At 37.3% G+C, this 23,958-nt stretch overlaps 1 long non-coding RNA gene and 1 pseudogene across 2 annotated transcripts in view; one reads left to right on the top strand and one right to left on the bottom strand.

Moving 5' to 3' along the window:
* The window catches only part of LOC144291814 (uncharacterized), a 243,694-nt gene that overhangs the window by 100,794 nt on the left and 118,942 nt on the right, over positions 1–23,958 (top strand). Inside the window, exons 1-2 of one of the 2 annotated variants that reach the window (XR_013359361.1) lie at positions 4,567–4,929; positions 15,044–15,084. This is a non-coding gene — a long non-coding RNA (uncharacterized LOC144291814). Of the gene's footprint in view, positions 1–4,566; positions 4,930–15,043; positions 15,085–23,958 lie in introns of those variants that run through there. The other variant, XR_013359362.1, reaches the window with a different exon arrangement.
* Positions 21,739–22,242, bottom strand: LOC144291352 (large ribosomal subunit protein eL28 pseudogene; annotated as a pseudogene).

Genomic DNA, 23,958 nt, shown 5'->3' on the forward strand with positions numbered 1-23,958 from the left:
GTTGTCAAGGGAAAAAATCAGGGCAGTGGCTTTTTCTTCATACTGAAATTGGGAGCATTTGGGCTTAATTCTATCAGCCAGTGACTGTTCACGAATTTTCCCAATCATAGGGAGGCACGCTTGCCGGCGAGATTGGCAATGGGTTAAAGCGGTCACTGAGGCAGGGCATGTCAAAGGGAAGGGATCCGAACTCTGACAAAATCAGATGTCTGAAATTTCAATCAAGTGCCCTGAGTTCCAGTGGCAGCTTTAACTCCTTGAAATAAGACAGCTCCTCTCCCATCTGGAATCCCACGTCGCTCAGGGAGTGGGCCTGAAGCCATTGGATGCCAGCTCCAGACATGCTGATTTCTTAATGCCAGAAAAATAAAACTGCTCCCTTCAAACTCCTGGTAATTGGTTGATGTACCACTTTTGAAGAGTCCCTCACATCCTCACTCTTGCTCAGCGAAGGTTTACCACCTCCCCATTTCAAGGCGGGGGGCGGAAGAGGGGGTTGGGAAGAAGGCAATATAATATACTGAGTGAAACCAGCAAATTTGTCATTTTTGCTACTTTAGCAAAAAATGTTAATACTTCGACTTTTTGTTAGGGATGTCTTGGAAATTTTGCTTATTTTTTTTTCCCCCTTTGGAGAGTTTAATGTGTACCTTAATGCCCCCTTTCATTATTGGCCTGGCCTCCTTCCCAGCTCTTCCCTGCTGACTCCAGACCTATCCTGGTTATTTTGTGGCGGTGGCTGGCGCTTGGTCATTCAGACATGTTTGTGGCTTATAAGTGTATCAAATTAGATGCCTCAGTCTTCTAGGTCTCCTCCCTATACCCTGACAAAATTTGTCTTGTTCACAAATCTTCACTGGCCTCCCTAACCTTTTTTTTTTTTTTTTTTTCCAAATCATCTATCTTTTGTGAGCTTAAGAAATGCCCAAATGCCTATCTCTACTCACAGTGAAAATGGCCAAATCATAACAGCTCGAAGGTGTCCTACTCACCCCTTCCTAATCCTGGAGGATACAGTTTGCCAGTGAATAACCTTGGTGTTTAGGCTTGCAACCAGTCATGTTTATCCTGAGGCTCTAGGGACGAAGCAATGACTATAATAACCATATATTCTTCCCAATTTCAGCTGAAGAACTGTATTTCCTTGCTGACTAGCTAAAAATTCAAGGAGAGAAGAACATTAGAATCTGTGTAGTATTTTTCATATTTAGTTCTGCAAGATTTTATTTGGTCTTGTTTGGACCCCTGTGGACCCCTGAGAGCTATACAGCAGAGAGTTAAGAAATGGGTTTTGCAGTTCGATAATGGGGGCTCAAATCCTAACTCTGTTCTAACTGATTTGTAGGATTTGGATGAGTTACTTAAGGTCTATCACCATTTTCTCATCTGTAAAATGGACTTGGTGATAGTGTCCACCCGAGAGCTTTGGTGGAAGGAGTAAATGAATAATTCATTGCTAGAATGGTGTCTGTCACAAGATAACAAATGTCAGTTCATCGGCTGACAGCTATGACAGCATCTAAGACTCTGACCTATAAATTTTACCTAGATGCTCTTATTTCTTTTTAAGTTTTTTAAGAGTAAAGACTTAAGACTCTTCATTTCTGTGTCTTAATATGGCATCAAAGTACTTCATTCAAAGTTACTCTGCATTTATTAAATAGATGGATGGATGGATGGATGGATGGATGGATGGATGGATGGATAGGTAGATGGACAGGTGGAAGTATGGGTGTATAGCATCGGGGTCCTAAGCAATCACTTTAAAATCATGGGATTTGTGTCTGGGGATATCTCCTTTCTATCATCTCCTTCAACTGTTTAGAGAGGGTTGCCATTCCAAGTTTGGACATGCTCCAAGTCTTGTTTTTCCTCCTCTTTCTTATCACAGTTTTCTTCTGTTAAGTCCTTTTAAGTGACTAATTATCTAGTTTAATCAGTAAGTAAAAGGGGCTTTATGTGCCATGGCTTTAAGACAGATTGTATATTTTATCAGATAACTTTTTTTCCTCACTGCTTCATTCCACAGAAGTGACTAACATGGGAATTTCATATTAGAGCTATTAGAAAAAAAATATTTTCTGTAGGAGGCTTTTGGACTTGAAAAAAAAAAATCAAACCCTATAAACATCTGCCTTCTTTACCTGGGGCTAAAGCTGACCCTGAACAGTATTTTGTTCCAATATATGAACAGCTAAATAAACTCATTTTGCATGAAAAGGTAGGGGGTAAATATCCAAAGACTGAGAGGCCACCAGGAAGCCCCTGTGGCATGTGCTGAGTTACAGTCCAGCGACAGGATTAACACATGCAGTTCAGCCTCTCTCCCCACCCCCAGGGGAAGAGAAGCCGGAGTGTCAACATGAAATATTCGAGTCTCATATTTTCCAGGTGTACACAAGCCAAATCTTGCAATGATGTTGGCGACTTCTTAGAATTGCAAAATAATGGAGAAATGTTCAAGTGAATGATTCTCTGGCTCTCTTAAGAATATTCTTTATTTCTCCTTGTTCTTTCAAACTTGCCATTTCAACACTGGTGGAAGGTCAAAGTGGAATTCAGACAAGTGTCACGTATTTTGCTGAGGCAACAGGTATGTCTTGAAGGCTTCCTAAAGCTGAGCATACAGTGGATGAAACAAGAATTGAATAAAAACTCTGAAATTTAATATTCACACTGTTGAGGCATTTATTAGAGGATGGGACGATGTCATTAGCAGTTTTTCCAATGCCTGGATAATGGCTACCGGTCACTAACAGAATATTGGGAGCACTGTTGAGAGGGTAATGCGAGGGAGATGGGTACTGCCGGCATCACTTTTCACTGCAAGCAATCCCCACTCACTGTGGATGCCCTGAAAGGAGCTTGTAAAGGAAGTTGTAGAGGAGGAAGGGAAGGGGGTCTTGGGCTCCCTCATGGTGAGACAGTAGGTCTGAAAGGGAAAACTAGCATTGGGGGTGAAAAAAAGGCAGTCATGGTGGCAAAAAGGAAGATCCAAGAACTTAATTCTACAGATACAAGGGAAAGAAATATTGATTAGTGAAAAATATTACTAGAAGAAAGATTGAACAGTGTGAGAAATAAGGAATGGAGAGAAGATATGTTTATTATTTTCCTACTCTATTCTGGGAAGAGTTAGCCATTTTCTTTCACACCATGGGTCCTCGAATGTAGGTATTTTTGGTCCCTATTCCATAAAAGATTAAGTCGGGGCTCACTGAGGTCATGCCACATGCTTCAGGTCAGTGTTAAGTAAATAAGGCTCAGGACTCAAATGCATATTGTCTGGTCCCATCTAAATTTTTTCTGTACCTTCTGCACTTTTCTCTTGGACTTTCTGCCTCACAATGAGGGCCTTTGATTTAGCTCTAACATGTTAGCTTCCTAGGTAAAGGTGCGAACTCCAGAGGGAGTGACATGGCGTGGTAAAGAGAAGGCTGTCATGGGAGTGGTGGGTCCCCTAGATCTAGTACGAGCTGTGTCATAGGTAGCTATGTGATTTAAACCACTAGTCTAGGCTCCTTTCTTCCTCATCTGTGAAATGAGGGAGTGGGGACTCAATGTTGCCTTAAGGTAGCTTCGGGCTTCAATATTCTGTGGCTCAACTGAGTTAAATGGAAGTGAACGTAACAAGATGAAGACTGGGCTTCTAGAAAGAATATGTTCATGTACTCCCTAGCAAGTAGGGTTATTAGGGTCACTGAGAGAAATGCTTTAAGTTTATATTCCATTTAGAATATCATGTTAGTAGATGCAAAAGAAATTACATGAGAATACTGAACAAACACGAAATTCAGAAGACAGATATTTCAAAACTTTTTGGAAAGCAATTGAAGGGAAGTCGGTAGGAGAAAGGTTGAATCAAAGTTTTCCCTCCCTTTGGGGAAACAGCTGCACTGCTAAGGTCCCTCTCCTCATACCAGAATTGTGTACTTGTTTCAGAATATGGAACCACTTGTAGCATTTTTCTTCATTCTTACCGGTTCCAAAGTGGATCATATCCCTAGCTGGGTCATTCCATATTCTTTCTTATTTTACGACTTACTTTACGTTTCGGAAGTATTAACAATTAATCGAACCTAACTTTGTATTCAATTCAGAGACTGCTAAACTAAAATAATACAAGTTATAATCACGCTGCCTAAACTAGACTTTAAATCTCTACTTTATAGATTTCTAAATTATTTTTATATACCAAACTGTCTCTAGATTCTTGATGCAATGAGGTAGGTATGAATAATTAGATTACATTGTCAATACATTGTGAAATTGGATTTTCACACAATCTTATGAAGAAGTTAAAGCAGATTATATCATTTTCACGAATGAATCTGAGACACAGAAAGATTAATAAGCTTGCTCCATTTTCTTATTCTGTTTTTTTTTTAATTGAGGAACCATATTCTTTTATTGAAAGGAATGGTAAAATTGGAAGAAAGAAAATCTTAAGCCAATGTTTTGCAAGGACAATATTGCAAAATGCATGCCCAGCATGGTGATGGGGGGGAGTCACCCAGTGGCCATGTGGAGGGTAGACAGCTGAGTTCTTACAGCCACGGACCATGCTGGGTGTGTCATTGGTACTCTGCCTCTCTGGCTTCTAGGGCCCCCATCCAACACAAGTTGGTGAGATAGCCGCCCACTCTTAGAAGGACTTGACCAGCTAATGGAGGGAGTGACTCTCTAGGAACCTGCGCAGTGGAGGTGGCTCCATCAGTGGCCAGCTGATGCCCATCAGGGAGGCTGACCTCTGGCTTCCCCAGGTGAAAGGCGCATGACAGGGCTTTCCCAGAGCAAGCAGCCCCTGACAGGTCTGCCTCTGATGCTGGGAGGTGATGGGCCGCCTGGGCTTCTCCTGGAGCTTCCTCGCCTGCCTCTCCAACAGGAGCTGGTGCAGTGCTTCAAGGCCATGTTGCTGTGAATATTCAGGTAGGAGGCATAGAGCACCAGGTTGGTCTGCCTTTTGATGGTGTCTTTGCAGTTGGGTGGTAGTTAATTAGTAGAAAAAGGAATCTAGAACCCAAGTGTTCTAATTCCAGTCAAGTCCTACTCCCTTGATTATGGCCTGCTTACTGTTCTGTTTTGTCCTCTAAGTGGTCAGAGGACACATCACGAAACTGAAATATCAGACAGTAGATGGGGATGTGGGATGGGTGACAGGGAGTAGAATTAAAACAGTTAATCTGAGTGCTAATGTGAACTTCCTGAGTTAGGAGCTGTTTGGCTTTAGGACACTTAGAACAATCTTCCTGTACTTTTTCTTCACTTGTAAGTGAAGCTTGAAAGGTTGTCCAAAATAAGTAAGATTATCTCTGAAAATAATTAAAATATGCACTGTACAATCGTACATATATTATTGTGACTACAGAGCCAAATCTCCAATTATCTATATTTTTGTCATATAGCAACAGCCTACATAATATAAATAATTCCGAATCCATTCATTGCTTCCTTTAGTTTTAATAGTGTATTAGTAATTAAAAAAATTCAATATGGCCATAATATCATAAGGAAATAAATATTGAAAATTGAATCTTGTTTCTCTATTTTGCCCTATTTTTTCTGTGCTTATAGAGAATATATAGGCACTTCTTTGATTCGTGGTTCTTAAAGCGTGATCCCCAACTTGCATCCATCGCCATTACCCAAGAATTTGACAGAAATGTAGGTTCTAGAGTCACTCCCCAGACCTACTGAATCGGAAACTCTGGCATTGGGGTTAGGTAATTTGTAATTTGACAAGTTCTCCAGGTGATTCTGACTCACACTAATGCTGGAGAACCAGTGCCTCAGTTTAAAGCACTATCTTAAAATGAGTCCTGTCAAACCCATGCATATTCATTGAATGGCTATTAAATGTAAGATCCTAACCACATTGAGTAGAATCAAAGAATAAAGCAGATTTCATGTTTCCTATTCTTGCATCCCATAGTCTTTAAACAGAAATAGGGAAGAACAAAAAGCTATATCAAGTAATACAAACATTAAGTTTGAAATCCAGCTCCTTTGGGTTACAAATGGCAAGTAATTCAGGACACCTGGGTGGCTCAGTGGTGGCGCATTTGCCTTTGGCTCAGGGTGAGCTCCTGGAGTCCTGAGATCGAGTTGGGCTCCCTGCATGGAGCCTGCTTCTCTCTCTGTCTGTATCTCTGCCTCTGTCTCTCATGAATAAATAAAAAATAATAAAATCTTTAAAAAAAAAAAAAAGACATGGCAAGTAATTCAATTCAGGATATAAGGATTCCCCCTGTTATGTAACATTTGAGACTTACCTCACATGTCCAAGAATAGGATCTTGACAGGACGTGTCAAGATGTTTAATAGAGGATTTGTCTTTCCTATTAATATCACAGATCAGGACCATACCTCAAACCATTCAGTTTCTCTCAATGAGAGCAGGAGAAGGAGAGGGAACACTATCCTGTCACAAGATCTCTCTTTGTTCTGCTCAGGTCCTTGAACAAAGACAAATTGATGAAGGGATGGTGGAAAAGTTGGTACTGTATACAAAGTTGGTTAAGTGAAAATGAAAAAATAAAAAACAGACCAAAAACACCTCTCAGAAGCCCCTCCCACTCCCACCCCTACTCTACCTGGAGCATTATGGCTAGTGAGGTTTTAATAGGGAAGAGGCTGTCATTCTGCTGAGCACATTCTCCAAATGCATATGATCAGAAAGTGATTCAGGAATTGAGACTGCCAACTATTCTGAAGCCATAAAAATATTGGGGTCATGCCCTCATAATTAATACTTATTTGGGTATTCATTTTTCTATGACATTCATAAATATGCAACTCAGACAATCAATTTAGAGGAAAAATAGACAAGCAAAAAGAATTGCTAATATTTTCTTCACACTACCATTGGTCCACCTTGCTCACCTTAATGTGAAGTTCCTATTGTAGTTACTAAGGTAAAAAGACATTAGCAGTTACAGCGGGAAAGGAAAGATGGGTCTGTTTACTGGGTCCTCATGCAGGAGTGATCCAGGTAGACATGGGAAGACTGAAGTTCTGATGGTTATCACATATTTGAATATGCTATATCCTCTAAAAACTGAAATAAGTTCTGTTCTTCCTCCATTATGGTATTTTCTAGATACACTGAAAGCCGTTTCCAGTAGTAGGATGGTTGCCATGGCCTGTAAGGGGAGTGATGTCCAAACTTCTTTGGCTGATGCAATACCCCCTGCTTCATGACTCACAAGTTCACAGTTTTGTAGACAAAGCCAAGTTAGCAATGTGTTTGTGGGTGCTTTGGAAAGGTGGAGAGTTAAGAGGAAAGGAGGTTTTTTTTTTTTTTTTAAGATTTTATTTATTCATGAGAGACACAGAAGGAGAGGCAGAGAAGCAGGCTCCCTGTGGGGAGCCCAATGTGGGACTCAATCCGGGGACTCCAGGATCACACCCTGGGCTGAAGGCAGGTGCTCAAATGCTGAGCCACCCAGGCGTCCCAAGAGGAAAGGATTTTGAGGAACCCAAGCCGGGTTTAAAGGCATAGCTTTCAATAGCAATATAATGAGTGAGAATTCAGGGAATACCAAGAATTGGAGGCAAGTATGACTCTTCATTTGGACAAAAACTTGGGGTTTTGGGGTTAATTTTTGTTTCTGTTAAATGAGGTTTCCATTTCTTGTGTGTGTCTGTGTGTTCAGCATTGGCTGCAGATATTGAGGAGGTGATTTTGTTGGAGGGAAAACAATCTGATAAAAATTCAGTTTCACCTGGAAACAACTGCCAGCAGCTTCTGTAGGCTGGGAACTGAACCTATTACAGAGAGAGTATAGCATACTGTATTTGTAATCATGAGACCCAAGCCGGCAAGTCAAGATCTTCCCCAGGTATCTGTTTCTCAGATGGTATATCCTCTTCAAATAATGGAATCCCCTAAGTTCACTGCCTGAATCAAGACCTTCAAATCCTTCTCTTCCATGCCATCCCACATATACCTTGTATGTTTGCACCATAATTAGACAAACATTGCCATATTTGTTGTGACTGCAGCCCTACCTTGTTTTATTGTGCTTTGCCTTATTGGATTTCACAGATAGCTGCTGTTTTTCAAATTGAAGGTTTGTGGCAAGACTGTGTCGAGCATGTCTGTCTGTGCCCTTTTCCTAATAGCATTTACTCACTTCATATCTCTGTGTCATGGTTTAGTAATTCTCACAATATTTCAAACTTTTTCATTATAATTATGTTTGTCATGGTGATCGGTGATCAGTGGTCTTTAATGTTACTATTGTAATGGTACCAAACCCATACAAGAGGGAAAACTCAGTAAATGTGTGTGTTCTAACTATTCCATTGACTGGCCATTCTCCATCTTTCTCTCTCTTCCTTCCTCTCTCGAATCCTCCCTACTCCCTGAGACACAACAATATTGACATTAGGGCAATTAGCAATCCTACAATGGCCACTAAGAGTCCAGGTAAAAGGAAGAATTGCACATCTCTTACTTTAAGTAAAAAACAAGAAATGGTTAGTTTAGTGAGGAAGGCATGTGGAAAGCCAAAGTAGGCCCAAATCTAGACCTCTGGTACCAGTTAGCCAAGTTATGAATGCAAAGACAAAGTTCTTGAAGGAAGTGAAAAGTGCTACTGTAGTGAACACATGAATGATAAGAAAGTGAACCATCTTTACTGCTGATATGGAGAAAGTTTTAGCATCTGAATAAAAGATCAAACCAGCCACAACATTCCTTTAAAGCTTAATCCAGAGCAAGGTCTAGCTCTCTTCAATTCTAGGAAGACTGAGAGAGGTGGGGTAGCTTTGGAAGAAAAATTTGAAGCTAGCAGAGACTGCTTCATGAGGTTTAAGGAGAGAAGCCATCTCAGTAAGATAAAAATACATGATGGTGCACGAAATGTTGATGGAGAAGCCCTAGCCAATTATTCCAAATGATCTAGTTAAGATAATTAATGCTAAGATAACTAGTTAAGATAATAAATGAAGGAAGCTACATTAGATAGCATATATATATTTTTAAGATTTATTTATTTATTTTAGGGAGAGACAGAGAGATCAAGCATGAGTGGGAGGGGCAGAGGGAGAGAGAGAGAATCTCAAGCAGATTCCACACTGAACACCAGAGGGTGACATGGGCTCGATCCCATGACCCTGAGATCATGACCTGAGGTAAAGGCAAGAGTCAGATGCTTAATGGACTATGATACTCAGGTGCCCCTAAAAAGTGTATTTTTAATGTAAATCAAATAGCCTTTTATTGAAAGAAGCAGCCATCTAGGATTTTCATAGCTAAAGAGGAGAAGTCAATGCCCGGCTTCAAAGCTTCAAAGAACAAGCTGACTGTAAATCCCCTTCTTTGTTAGGGGCTAATGCAGCTGGTGACTTTAAGTTGAAGCCAATGCTCATTTACGATTCTCTAAATTCTAGGGCTTTTAATAATTATGTTGAATATACTCTATAGATGGAACTACAAAGCCTGAATGACAGCACATCTGTTTACAACATGTTTCATTGAATATTTTAAGCCCACTCTTGAGACCTACTGCTCAGAAATAAAGATTTCTTTCAAAATACTACTGTTCTCAGACAGTGCACCTGGTCACCCAAGAGCTCTGATGGGGATATACAATGAGATTAATGTTGTTTACATAGCTGCTAATACAATATCCATTCTGTAGCCCATAGATCAAAGTAATTTAGACTTTCAAGTCTTATTATTTAAGAAATATATTTTATAAGGCTATAGCTCCCATACATAGTAATTCTTCTGATCAATCTGGAAAAAGTTCTTTGAGAACCTAGAAGGACTCACCGTTCTAGAGTCCATTAAGAATACTTTTGATTCATGGGAAGAGGCCAAAATATCAACACCAACAGGAGTTTGGAAGAAGTTGATTCCAACCGTCTTGGATGACTTTGAGGGGTTCGGGACTTCAGTGGAGGAGGTAATTCAGATGCGGTGGAAACAGCAAGAGAACTAGAATTAGAAGTGAAGTCTGAGATGTGACTGAATTGGTACAATCTCATGATAAAATCTGAATAGATGAGGAGTTGCTTCTTATGTCATCTCATGATGGAAACTACTGGTGAAAATACTGTAAAAACTCTAAAAACGACAACAAAGGGCTTATAATATTATATAATTTAAGTGATAAAGCAGCAGAAGGTTTGAAACAATCGACTCTAGGTTTAAACCCTGTAAAATTAAATAGCATCACATACTTCAGAGAAATTGTTCACAAAAGGAAGAGTCGATTGATGTGGCAAACTTCATTGTTGTCCTATTTTAAGAAAAGGCCGAGAGAGAAAGAGAGAGAGAGAGAGAGAAGAAATGGCCACAACTACCCCAAGCTACAGCAACCATCACCCTGATTAGTCAGCAGCCATCAATATCCAGGGAAGACCCTCCACCAGCAAAAGGAAAGCTCCCTGAAAGCTCAGATGATCATTAGCATTTTTAAGCAATAAGTTATTTTTAAATGAAACAATAATTTTTAAACAATAGTTTTTAGATGTAATGTTATTACACACGTAATAGGCTATAGTATAGCATAAACACAACTTTTATATGTACTGGGAAACCAAAAAATCCATTTGACTTGCTATATTATGATATTCACTTTATTGAAATGGTCTGGAACTAAACCTTCAGTATCTCTGAAGTATACCCATATGTGGACAAGATTAGGATCACTAAATCAATGAATACAGCCGCCCACATCCACTGCATGATTTCTAGGAGTATATGTAGGGAAGAGAACACGCTAGATAAATACACTCTATTAGTAATTTCGGATAGGAACCACTGCCCTATGTAGTCTATTCATCATGAACGAAATGAACAAAAATTGACCGTGTGTGAGCCTCAAGGATTCTTTGTGATTACTAAATTAGAAGGAAGAAGACCCCAGGAGGGAAGGAAGAGTGAGATGGCATGTGATCCAACAGACCAGTCACCCAAAAGAGAACTTTCCAAATAGAAATAACAGCTTCCAAGTACCTCCCTTTCACAGGTGAATGCAAAGCCTCCTGCTAACAGTAGTACAGATCTTGAGGATGAGATGTAGGTAGGGGGAAGAAGAAGCAAGTGAAGAGACTATATTTCTTTCTGTAGTTTACAACACTTAAAAAATTGTCTGAAATTTTTTAAAAAATCAATGGGAATCTTCAAGTGCTGAATCCATATATAGTTGAGGATTAAACAATGAGCCAAACTGACAATAAAATATTTCTAAAATACTTCTACAATGATCTTGAATTGAGAATCAATTTTGCTGTCCTTATTGACCAACTATAAAGTTATGTGTTCTTCACAAAACTTCACATCACAGAAGCATTTTGAGAGCCTTCTAGTTTCATGAGTTTTCATATTCCTGATCCAGGATATGAACATGTTTTATCTCATTTTTCAACCCTGCTCTCTTAGTGGTGACTTGATGTTATATACTTTGAAAATAATTTATGTACCATAAGATTTCTATCATTAACTTTCAGTGGCTGCCATCAGTATGGAGACAGAGGGTGGAAGTATGTATTCATGTATTTGACATTCAAAAACAAAACAAAACAAAACAAAACCGGAATAGGAAGTGAAAAGAGAGGAAGAGAATGAGAAAGGCTGGTAGATGTTTGTGCTTTATATAGAAAGTAAGATGAAGCAAAAATATCATATGAAAAAAAAAATCAAAGATACCCAAGGACAGGACAAGGCTTATGCTTCAAGATCACATGGCAAGAAAGTACCAGCTACTTAGCTTAAAATGATTTTAACATTTTGGTATAACATCTCCCCCCCCCAAATTATGTACACTTTAAAGGTACTAAAAACAAGCTCAAGCGAGAGCAAGCTTGTGGCTCTTTGATGTAGGACAAATTCAGGAAAGAGCCGTTGGAGCCCTATGAGCAAGTTTTCCCAAAGGATTATAAAAGGATGCAGTGCTGAGCCAGTGCACATTCCTTCTCACGGTCTCCTTTACCTTTTCCCTGCTTCCTTTCTGATGTCTCTTGTTGTTTATGGCTGAACATTTAGGGCTTCTTCCTTTTAACGAATTCTTTAGCCTTTGACTTGCCTGTCACCACTGAGTTTTATGCTTTTGTTGTAAGGCAGTGAGCTTGCTCCACACACAGTCCAAATTGAGCAAAAACCCCTTCAAAAGCCCCCCAAATGATGGCATTGTCCTTTTTAATGTACGCTTAGAGAATGAAACAATCTGTTTCTTTCCTTGTGTTAGAACAGCTGGAATGAAATGAATAGAGGGGGCTGAGCAGTTCTGCAAAATCTTTGATAATAGAGAAGTACAAGTGTTCCCCATCAGCAGTAGGATGATAATTTCTCTGGTATGAATGATGTAACCAAGAGGTTGTATATTACTGCCCCATTCTTTCTTGTCCCAAGACACCCTTGGAAACGCGATGCTACATCTCAATGGGATTTTCCAGTACAAAGATTCTTTTCAAATAATATAATTGTGGATACACACCACTCCTACAGAGGTAAGTATACTGAAGATGTGCCAAAACATTAGGGCAGAAATTCAGTTCCCATGGCACACAAGCAGGAATCCAACCATTTGCAGCAATAAATAATTTTTTTGTGGACTCCTAGATTATAAAGTATACACTCTCTATAAGACTCAAATTGCTTGTTTATTTGTTTTGAAGTAAAACAACCTGATAAATGAAACAAGAGGAGTAACGTACACAAGAATGCAGAATATATTTGTTTCACAGCTTAAATTGGCATATTTCTATTGCTTCCCAACATAGGAAACCTAAAGGCAATGAGAAATGATATGAAGAGATATCAATTCTTTACTATTGGGTGAACTTTTACTTATTTGACTTTCAGAGACTATGTAAACAAAACAGACAAGCAAAATCAAAACAACAGAAGCACTGAAAAATCTTCCAATCTAAGATTCAACCAAAATAAAGTCCGGGAGAAAAAGAATAATATAACACTGGAGATGAAATGGGCATAAATAAACAAATACTTGCATGCCAAATTTCTGGAAATCGTGTCATATGCACAGCAGTTGAATAAACCTGCCTTTAGACATGTGAAAATCTACTATGTAGAACACATAAAAGACATAATTCAGATGGCTCCATGGGGAGAAATTAATGGATAAAACATAGAGGGGTAGGTACTCAACTCAAGAGAAGAAAGAAAATTTTAATCACATATACTCAACAGTAATAATGGCCACCATTACTGGAAGTTCTTAAGCAGAGATTTTAGTAAGGAATACCAAAGTATTCCCTGCCTTAATTTCCCAGGTTATCACATTGAAGCCATGATGGTACAGTTTGTACGTGAAGATTCATTTGCCTAGAAGCACCAAGAACAGTGAAATGGGACACTCTCTTCTGGTGAGGAAGAGTCTGAATCCTAGATCACTGTCTAGAACTATAGGCTTTAGTGGGTACTTGTTTTGATCTAGTATTTATTTCCCCTCTTTTTTTCTTTTGGCTAAAGTCACCCTGGTTTTCCAGGGAAAACCAACTCTCTCCCACTCTTCACTCAGGGTTCATATCCCCCAGTCGTAGGAGAAATCTTGGCATAGATTTGCTCAGTAAAATCATTACACGCCCGGACACGATAATTTGCCAAACAATGAGTATATGATTCACAACAATCTAGCTCATGAGGAGTCTCTGGGCTGGTGTTGTTGAGCAAAAGCTGGAGCTTCTGGAAGTTGTTTTGTCATAACGATGAAAGAGCTCAAGTGAAAATAAAGTCACCTCAGAGTAAAGCAGAGCTTAGATGGGGAGGAGTAAAAAAGGAGTAAAAATTCACGTAAGCTCTTAAAATCAATCATGCCTAAATCTAACTCTACTCCTAGACTGCTTATTCTTTGAGCCTCCCTGCCTCTAAACAACTGTTACTTCAGCTTATTTGAGTTGTTTTTTTTTTTTTTTCCGTCACATACAATCAAAGTATTCTGATTACTACATGGGTGTTCAGTGAGAACAATAGGGTGAAAACCCTGCATGGTCAATAGCCATCAAGGGCCAGGAGAAGAGCAGTGGCATATTTGGCTGCCTGATGATTTTGTCCAGGAGCTGACCTTGAATATCATACACTATTGACCTTAACCAGATTCTCTCTTTAAACCACTGATTGAATCTTAATTTTTTTTTTTTCTCTTAGCCTCTGCTAAATGATTTTGTTTTCTCATAGCCTTTCCAAGCCAATCACATTGATTTCGGTTATTCTAGACTTCAGTCTGTCTTTTTATTTTATTTTTTAATTTTTTTAAAGATTTTATTTATTCATGAGAGACACAGAGAGAGAGGCAGAGACAGAGGCAGAGGGAGAAGGAGGCTCTCTGTGGGGAGCCTGCTTTGGGACTCGATCCTGGGACCTTGGGATCATGACCTGAGCCAAAGGCAGATGCTCAACCTCTAAGCCACCCAGGCTCCCCCAGGCTTTATAAAGATCCAAATACATGGGTTAAAAACTGGTGTAATGGAAAAAATTTGATAAACTGTTTGAAAGTACTTATCTATTGGGGCACTTGGGTGGCTCAGTTGGTTAAATGTCTAGCTCTTGATTTTGGGTCAGGTTATGATCTCAGGATCCTGGGATCAAGCCCCTCCTCAGGTCCATGCTCAGTATGAAGTCTGTTTGAGAATTCTCTCCCTCTCCCACTGCCTTTCTCCCTGCTTATGCGCACACTCTCTGTTTCAAATAAATAAATAAATCTTTTAACAAAAAGTACTTACCTGTTATTGTCTTACTGTATCCTACCCTTCTTCATTTATTTATTTTTGGTATTGAGTTTTTATTATTGAGTTATATATTATCTTTGTGTTAAATTTTAATACTCTAGAAAGAGAGAAAATGAAGTCACAAATACTCAAAGTGGTGTAGTATCTATATAGCCATTTTGCTTCCATTATTATTATTATTAGTAGTAGTAGTAGTAGTAGTAGTAACTGTTAAATTCTCCTTAAAATACTTTAGTCAAGGCCTTGATATTGAAAAGAAATTTAATTCAATTTGATTAGACACAATTTCTAGTGCACAATGAATCCTTAAACAGCCATTTTTCTGTTTTGTTTCATATAGAGTGTGTTTCACAATGACAGAAGACGGGATGATAAAGTTAGGTAAGTAATTAAATTAAAATTTTGGGTGCCAACAACTTAAGGTAGGGAAATACTTAAGGTAGAGGAATACATTTTTATATTTCTCACTATTGGTTCTTGAGAAAAAAAGCCAAGGAATTCTATTCTTGTGAAATAGTGAAGAAAACCATTATTTTTTTGTTTCTGATCGCAGTGCTTCTTGATTTTTTAAGTAGTATAGAAAATAATAGTACTTATTCTGAATATTGAGGTTAAAATCCAAAATTGCTGCATGGTATAAGAAAGTGGTCTATTTACATTGTTTTGAATGTAGCTGTCTGGTCTTTATAGAACCATTTGAAGAGACTTTTTCCCATTGGGTATTCTTGCTTTCTGTGTCATAGATTATTTTATCATAAACACGTAAGTTTATTTCTCAACTCTCTATTCTTTTCCATTGATCTATATGTCTATTTTTGTGCCACTACCATACTGTTTTGATTACTATAGTTTTGTAGCATATCTTAAAATCTGAGATTGTGATACCTCTGGTTTTATTCTTCTTTATGAATATTGCTCTGGCTATTCAAGGTCTTTTGTGATTCTAAAAATAAACTCAAAGAGGGTTAAAGACCAACATTTAAGACCTGAAACCAGAAAATTCCTAGAGGGAAACATAGGCAGTAATTTCTTTGACATTAAGTACAGAAACAAGTTTCTAGATATGTCTGGCAAAGGGATTAAAAGAAAAGGAAAACATTGGGACTATACCAAAAAACAACCAAAAAGAACTTTGTACAGTGAAGAAAACCATCAATAAAACAAAAAGGCAACCTATGGAATCAGAGAGGATATTTGCAAATGATATATCTGACAAAGAATTAATATCCAAAATCTATAAAGAACTTCCACAACTCAACAGCAAAAAAAAAAAAAAAAAAAAAAAAAAAAAAAACCACAAATAATCAAATTAAAAATGACCAGAGAATCTGAATAGACATTTTACCAAAGAAGGCATGCAGATGGCCAACAGACATATATGAAAAGATGCTCAACATTACTGATCACCAGTGAAATGCAAATCAAAACACGATGAGATGTCACCTCATACCTTTTAGAATTGCTAAAATAAAAAAGACAAATAACAAGTGTTGGTGAGGTTGTGGAGAAAACGGAATCCTCATGCACTGTTGGTGGGAATGCAAACTGGTGCAGCCACTGTGGAAAACAATACAAAGCTTCCTCAAAAAATTAAAAGTAGGATTACCATATGATTCAGTAATCCCACTACTGGGTATTTCCCAAAGGAAATGAAAACACAGTTTTAAAAGGTAGATGCATCCCTGTGTTTATTGCAACATAATCTGGAAGATAATAGAAGCAAGGTATGGAAGATATGGAAGCAACCGAGTGTCCATCAGATCAATAAAGAAGATGTGGTATATACATACAATGTAATATTCTATCATATTTTTAAACTAGTAAAATATGTATAGAAAACAGTAGTACCTACTCTGAATAATGAGGTTAAAAGTAAAGATTTCTAGAATGGTCTGGGTTAGAATTCAGGGGCTATGGGATTTAGTCCTGGATCTGCCTCATACTCTGTTCTCTGCCAAGGCAGTCTAGATTTGGACTTTCTAGATTTGAGTGATTGTTGGAATCATTCATTGAGCTTGTTAAAAATAGAGGTTCCCAGGTGGAACCTATACATAACATATTCTGATTCAGCAGGTCTGGGGTAGGGGCCATGCATTTGTATTCCTAGAGGCTGATGTGCTGATCCTTAAAAAAAAAAAAAAATCACTGGTCTACGTCTTGTTTTTTTTTTTTTCTCATCTTTATAATGTAGGGATGTAATTAGGCCTATCTATACTATAGCCCTAAGAAATAAGAAGCAACAATTTCCACTTTTTAAGGGGACAAAAATTTCAGTTTAGAAGTTCCATACTTTAAAATAGTAATGAAAGTTTAACTCTTATAAACATCACATAAGAATATAGGCTGAACATTAGCACCATCACCCCGATGTGGGAATGGAAGCATTGGATGTTTACATGTCAAAAGTCATCCAGGTGGGGAAGCTTGGGTGGTTTAGTCAGTGAAGTGTCCAACTCTTGATTTCTACTCAAGTCATGAACCAGGATTGTGAGATCAAGCCCTACATGGAGCCTGCTTAAAATTCTCTCTCTCCCTCTCCTCCTCCCTACTTTTCTCTCTCTCTTAAATACATACTTATATACATACATACCTACATAAAGTAAGTTATCCAGCTGGATAGTAAGAAAGTTATGACTAATCTTGTCTCTCAACACAGAGCCCTGTTTTCTGTTGTTTATATAGAGCAGTTTTTATAAGTGAACAATAACCACTCTGTAATCATTCATGGTGTTTAGAAGGGATACCTTTCTACTGCATGGGTCATACAAGCCTCTTGAATATAGCTTTGTGGTAGAGGCAGGTAATAGTGTAAAAGAAGAATAACAATAAGAAATAAAAATGATAGTGATAATAGTAAAACAAAAAGAAGCAGCTGCAAAGCACAAGAGAATTAGCATTTTCTGGAACAAGCCACTTGTCATCTTTGAACGTATCGAGACTGCTAACAAGGGGACCCCGGTCTGGACTCTTTTGCAAAAACCCTCAACCCTCTACACTCTTGGGGTATAATATATATATATATATATATATATATATATATATATTTGTTGTTGTTGTTAATTGAGATGAGACACCACCTATAAATAGATTTAGCTAACACTGCAGTTCTGTACCTTCTGTCTGGACTTAATTACTGTCCCCCACCAACAAATGTTTGCTCTTACCTCACCTTCAGTATCTCAGCTGTTGAAAAGTAAATCCCCAAACATTCCTTGATTAAGTTCTTGTTTCATGCTTGTAAGTTAATATTGAGATGCTGAGCCAGAAGGTGGAGGCATTGTTAGTGACAACTAAAATGAAAAACAAAGTGAGAATTAATTTGTTCCTATAGCTGTCAATGGGGGCTCCTCTGAGGCAATGCCAGTATAATGCCAGTTGCTATATTGTGCTAAGCAGAATTGCATCAGGTTGTGCATAGCCAGCAGACACCAGCCGTTTGGCATATAATACAGTTTCAGGCCATCCGACAGGTTGGGCCTCATGATGCATTATTTTATTTTTTGTTTCAGACATAGATGTTTTATAGATGTTTTTACATAACAGATTTTCTAAAACATTAAAACAACATGCAAATCATATTATTTGATTTCCATTATTTTTGTTGTTGCATTTTTAAATTTAATTTAATTTTTTATTTTAATTTAATTTTTTAATTTTATTTTATTTTTGTTTTGTTATTTTTGTTGTTGCATTTTTTAGCCCATTATTTATTTTTATTTTTATTTTTTATTTATTTATGATAGTCACACAGAGAGAGAGAGAGAGGCAGAGACACAGGCAGAGGGAGAAGCAGGCTCCATGCACCGGGAGCCCGACATGGGATTCGATCCCGGGTCTCCAGGACTGTGCCGTGGGCCAAAGGCAGGCACCAAACCGCTGCACAACCCAGGGTTCCCTAGCTCATTATTTTTAATCTCGAGTTAGGAAAGTTAATTTTGTAATATATTATTGAAAGTTATAAAAGACTAAATGTTCATTTTGTAAAGTGGCTCTCTGACGTGTACTCTATAGACCAATAAAACTAAATAAAAATAACAGATATAGAGTTAGCATATTTCTATTTAATCAAAATAGCATTGAAAATAAAATCTCTCCTATTATAATTCTCTCATTTATCAATAGCATGAACTTTTAAAAAATAAGTAGAAGAAATATAATGTCAATTAAAAAAAATAGCCCACGAAACATAATACGATGTCTTTAGTGGGTTTTGTTTAAGATGCACCCCTGAAAACTTTGTTAACAACCTAGAAATACCAAGAACCACTGTTTGAAGAAGATAGGGTCAATGATCTGTTTACTTGAGGAGAGGGACACATGATGGGCATGCTGAAGGGGTAATTTTGTAATGAGGTAAACAATATTTCAGAGCATGTGGAAATAGGTGATCTGCTCCATGATTAAGGATAATAGAAATCCCCATACTTTCCTTAATATCGGCTGGCTAGTGTGGGTGGATCTGGCCAATAGCCCTGTCTTTTTTCTCACCAAAGGTTGAAAGGCTTGAATTTCATCACTGAGGATTTTGAGGAACATGCCCCATGTTATCACCATAATTTTTCAGTAGGAAAACAAGATTTATTTTTAAAAATGTTACTTTCCCTTAAATGTTTTCTCATGTTTCTGTCACATGAGGTTAGTGTTCTATCATGTCAGGAGCGATGGCATTTTTCAGATTGTGTATGGATTTGGCACATGAAGTTACATAATCTGGTGGAAACCCATGTGCACAGTGCAGCACAGTTTTGGGGGGCTCCGTCTGGTCAGGACCAGAAAAACTAGACTTCCTGGCCTATTGCCCCCAAGCTGTTATATTTTTGGCCTGAAGCAGTCATGTCAAGTTGGTCTGATAGTGAAAACCTACAGATGTTGAGCAGGATGGGTAACATCCAGTATTTGCTACTTGGCTATGATGCTTTAGACTCAACAGTGAAGGTCTAGATAAGTCCTTCATTGGCCAGCTGTAGAACTCATTGTGTCCATTTTGAGTCAAGGTCTTTTGGACTTTCTGGAGTCCTTTTTTAGGTTTTCAAAAAGAAAGCTATATAGTCTGAATTGTGTCTGGGATGAGAACTCAGTGGGTTGAATGGTAGCAAGGTAGAGACTCTTAGTAGACAGAGCTGAGGGCAGAGGCTCTACATTATTATTTTGCATATATTGAATTTATCTATCTTATTGTGGATCATTTGTATTTTTTAATGATGTCCATACTAGTTGCGTGGTAGCTACTCTAGTAATATGTATGTTTATAAATTGGATCTTAATGAGAAAACATTCTGATGGATTCAAAATTATTGAAGGAAAATTCAGCATTATATTTATCAATGAATGAAGGGCTTTTGGATTTGATCTATAACTTTAACTGTATTAAGTTTTTGAATGGTCATAAGAGTTGATTTGAAAATTGTTTTACTTTTTTTGTGACATTTTTCATTAATGATGACCGTTAATGATTTGGAATGTGCTTGTATCATTTTAATTAAAGATCTGATATAAAAAGTTATAGAAAGTTCTCCCTAGTACTCTTGGGCACAGGTGGGAGTTCTGCTATCCACTGGTACTCCACTGATATCACCGAGGCACCATGTCATTTCAATCCCTACTCCTATCCCCCAGCCATGAACAGAGACTGAGAGGGGAATCTGGACCAATGGCCCAAACTGTCTGTGATGCAATGGTGCCTCATATTTCCCTATTGGTGTGGCATAAGAGAAGAATAGCAAAAAATAAAGATTTATAGAAGATCCAGAATTTCATAACTTGTTATCCAAAAAAGTCCAGGTTCAATAAAAATTAACTAGTGTTACCAACGAGCAGACAAATCTCAAGTAGAATGAAAAAAGACAATTAATAGATGCCAATATCAAGAAGACAGAAATGTTACTTGGCAAAAGTTTTGAAGCAGCTATCGTAAAAACGCTTCGGTGTCCAATGACAAACACAACTAAAGCAAACAAAAAGTCTCAGCAAATAAATGGAATATTTCCAGCATATCAATAGAACATAAAAGAAAAACAAAATGGAAGTTTAGAAACGAAAAATAATATTAAATTAAAAACTCAGTTAATGGGCTCAGCAGCAGAATGGAGTGGATGCAGGAAACAATCAGTGAACTTAAATGGAGACAATAAATTTTTTTCAATCTGAATAACGTAGAGAAAAAAGACTGGCAGGAAAAAAAAAATAGATCTCTGGGATTACACCTGAAGATCTAATATTCATGTCATCAGAGTCCTGGGAGATAGGGAAAATAGCTCAAGGCTGAAAGGTACACTATGTTCTGGGCCATAAAACAAACCTCAGTAAAGTTAAAAGAATTGAAGTCATCAAAGTGAGTTCCCTGATCAAAATGAACTCAAATTGGAAGACAAGAACAAGAAAATAATAGAAAAATCATCAAATATTCAACTAAAAACAGACTTCTAAATAAATTATGGGTCAAAGATAAAGTCTGAAGGAAAATAGATGGGATAAGCACTGGATATTCTACTTTATGTTGGCAAACTGAATTTTTAAAAAAGTCTGAAGGAAAATTTTAAAAAATATATTGAATGAAAATGAAAATAAAACATACCAAAATTTGTGTGATGTAACTAAATAAGTATCAAGGAGGAAATTTGTAGCATTAAATACGTGAGAAAAAGAGAGTGCACCTCAAAACAATAATTTTAACTCCTACCTTAAGGACGTAAAAGAAGAAGAGCAAAAATAAACATAAATCAAGCAGATAAAGGGATACAACAACAGAAATTAAATGGAAAGGAGAAAAACAATAAAACAAATTATTTTTGGAAAGGACCAATAAAATTTACCCATTGATTAGAAAAAAAAAAGGCAAGGCATAAAAAATCAATATACATAGTCAACTGGGGATATCACTTTAGATCCTGCAGACATAAAAAGGGAAATAGTCAAACACTGTAAATTACTCAGATAAATTTGAAATGGATAAAATGGATCCATTTCTTGAAAAATACTGCCACAAATGTCTAAATATGAAATAGATAATTTAAATAATTGCAGCCAACCTCTGCCTCACCCCCACCAGTTGGTTGGCTTTGGAGGTGGGAGTAGGTGGTCAGGAGCTCTTGGTTCAGCCAGCCCCTTCCTCTTCACCATCACAGGCTTCTGGCTTCACAGGATGGCCCTGGCTCTGTGAATGGCAACCATGCCCAAATCTGGGCAGTACTTGTTTTTGCAGATCTTATGACTGCTGCTGCTGCTGAGGGTGACTGGTGCATTCTTGCTGATGCTTCTAGTCCCTACATGGGAAGTGGTGGGTTTTCACTGGCCCCAACTCCACTTTATGACCACCACTACAGTCTGCTGTGGACCACTGGCTGCATGACCACAGTGGTGAATCAGCCTGTTGTAGCGGAATGAGTTGTGAGCCTTCAGGTTACTGGGTTCCACGCTGTTTGTCTACTTGTTCCTCTTGATCAGGAAGCTGGAGCAGTTCTGTGCAGCCATCCTTCGGAGATGGGAAGACTTGACAGCAGCTCCTTTCACTCCTATAGCCAGAGAGGGAAAGAATCCCATAGTCCTGCGACTATTAAGAAAATTGAATTTACAATTTAAAAACTCATGAAAAAGGAGTCACCAAGCCCAAACCATTTTACTGGCAAATCCCATTGAATTTTTAAGAAGGAATTAAAACAAATTATGTACAGTCTCTTCCAGGAGAGAGAAGGCAAGGGACTACATCCTAATTCATTTTATGGAGCTAGTATCACACTGATACTAAAACTATACAAAGAAAATAAAGAAAAAGAAAACTACATTCTGATATCCTTCATTAGACACAAAAATTAGATGCAAAAATCTGTAACATATTAGCAAATGGAATTAGGTAATATATATGAAGAATTAGATGCCACAGTCAAGTGGGGTTTATTACAGTGATGCAAGATTGGTTCAGTCTTCAAAAGCTATTAGATGATCCACCATATTAGCAGGCTAAAGAAAAACCATATGATATCAATTGATATGGAAAATGGGTTTGACCAAAATTCAACACTATTCGTAACAAAAACGCTCAGAAAAAATGGAGAAGAGGGAACTTGCCTCAACTTGGTAAAGACCATCTATAAAAAAATCTACAACCAATACTTAATGGTGGAGAATTTGAATGCTTTCCTCCTACGATTAGGAAGAAAGCAAAGATATCTGCTCTTATATAGTCAACATGGTTCTGGAAGTCCTAGTCAATGCAATAAGGTTAGCAAAGGAAATAAATATACAGATTGTAAAAGAAGCGATACAGTGCTTCCCATTTGCAGATGATGTGATTGTCTATACAAACATCTCAAAGATTCTACTAAAAATTCCTAGAAAATAAGTTAATTCATCAAGCTTTCAGGATACAAGATAAACATCCAAAAGAGTATTTGTCTCTCTATATGTTAATGATAAACACACACAAAAAAATAATATTTAATCCTATAATCCTACTTAAAATTGTTTAAAGAGAAATAATTAGATGTGAACCTAAAACAATATGTGTAGGACTTACATGCTGAAAAATACAATATGCTGATGAAATAAATCAAAGATCTAAACAAATATATATATATATATATATATTTGAACAGAATATATATATATATATATATATATATATATATATATTCTGTTCAAGGTTTGGAAGACTTAACATAGTGAAGATTTCAATTGTCCTTAAACTGACATCTAGGTTAAGTTCATTTCTTATTAAAATCAAACAAAATTGTTTTGTAGACATAGAGATTATTTATTGTAAAAGTTATATAAAAAGGCAAAGAAACTATAGTAGTTAACATAATTTTTAAGAAGAAGAATAAAAAGGGAGGAATCAGCCTACCTAATTTCAAAACTTATTATATAGCCACAGTACTGAAGACTGTGTAGATATATACAGGTCAATGGGACACAATTAAGAGCCCATAAGTAGATCACATAAATTGTTCAACTGACTTTTTGCAAAAATGCAAAAGCAATTCAATGAAGGAAGGACAGCCTTTTAAACTAAAGATGCTAGACTAATTGGACATCTATAGACAAAAATATAACCTTTACCTAAATCTCAGATCTTAGATAAAAATTATTTCAAAATACATCATGGACTTAAATATGAAACATAAAATTATAAAACTTTTAGAAAAAAATATAGGAGAAAATAGTTGGACACTAAAAACATGTTTTATAGAAGGGAAAATGAATTACATTTGAGCAAAATAAAAACTTTTGCTCTGCAAAAGATACTCTTGAAAAGTTAAA

The sequence above is a fragment of the Canis aureus genome, chromosome 20, assembly GCF_053574225.1.
Source record: "Canis aureus isolate CA01 chromosome 20, VMU_Caureus_v.1.0, whole genome shotgun sequence".
In the NCBI taxonomy this organism is placed as follows: Eukaryota; Metazoa; Chordata; class Mammalia; order Carnivora; family Canidae; genus Canis; species Canis aureus.